The sequence below is a fragment of the Myotis davidii genome, unplaced genomic scaffold (assembly GCF_000327345.1).
Source record: "Myotis davidii unplaced genomic scaffold, ASM32734v1 scaffold77, whole genome shotgun sequence".
Taxonomy (NCBI): Eukaryota; Metazoa; Chordata; class Mammalia; order Chiroptera; family Vespertilionidae; genus Myotis; species Myotis davidii.
The window spans coordinates 1230786-1231531 of record NW_006289713.1 but is presented as its reverse complement, the minus strand read 5'-3'; the positions used below and the strand labels follow the sequence as shown (position 1 = coordinate 1231531).

The following is a 746-nucleotide window of genomic DNA, read 5'->3' as shown; positions in this document are numbered from 1 at the left end:
CAGTCTGCAGACTGACGCTCTAGCCACTGAGCCAAACCGGGCAGGGCTAGGGTTAAAATTTTAATTAAAAAAAATATATATTTGTATTGATTTTTAGAGAGAGAGAAATAGAAACATCAATGAGAAGCATCAACATCAATCAGCTACCTTCTGTACACCCCAAACTGGGAGTCCAGCCTGCAATCTGGGCATGTGCCCTGACCAGGAATTCAACCAGTGACCTCCTGGCTCCTAAGTCGATGCTCAACCACTGAGCCACACTGGCTGGGCCAAAAATTTTAATTTTTGATTAAATTTATTGAATATGTTTGAGTGACTGATCAATAAAATTATGTAGGGCCCTAGCTGGTTTGGCTCAGTGGATAGAGCATCGGCCTGCAGACTGAAGGGTCCCAGGTTTGATTCCCGTCAAGGGCGTACCTTGGTTGCGGGCACATCCCCAGTAGGGGGCGTGCAGGAGGCTGCTGATCCATGTTTCTCTCTCATCGATGTTTCTAACTCTCTATCCCTCTCCCTTCCTCTTGAAATCAATACACACATACCAAAGAAAGATGAATACCTTGAAACTATGCGTGTGCTTGCTTTTCTCATCCTTCTCGGGGACTTTCCCGTCCTTAGCCTCGGTTTCCGCCACTTTCAGGGGTGGTAGCTGGGAAGAAGGAGAGAGGAGACAGTGGCATGAAGACGGCCCAGCTTCAGACATCCAAACCAGCTCAGAAACCATAGGGTTGGAGCCAAGTGTTCAA

The 746-nt window shown here is 47.2% G+C and overlaps 1 protein-coding gene across 1 annotated transcript in view; it reads left to right on the top strand.

Annotated features, from left to right (window-relative positions):
* Nucleotides 1–746, top strand: part of GPATCH1 (G-patch domain containing 1) — a 53207-nt gene that overhangs the window by 11458 nt on the left and 41003 nt on the right. The gene's annotated exons all lie outside the window — the stretch shown is intronic.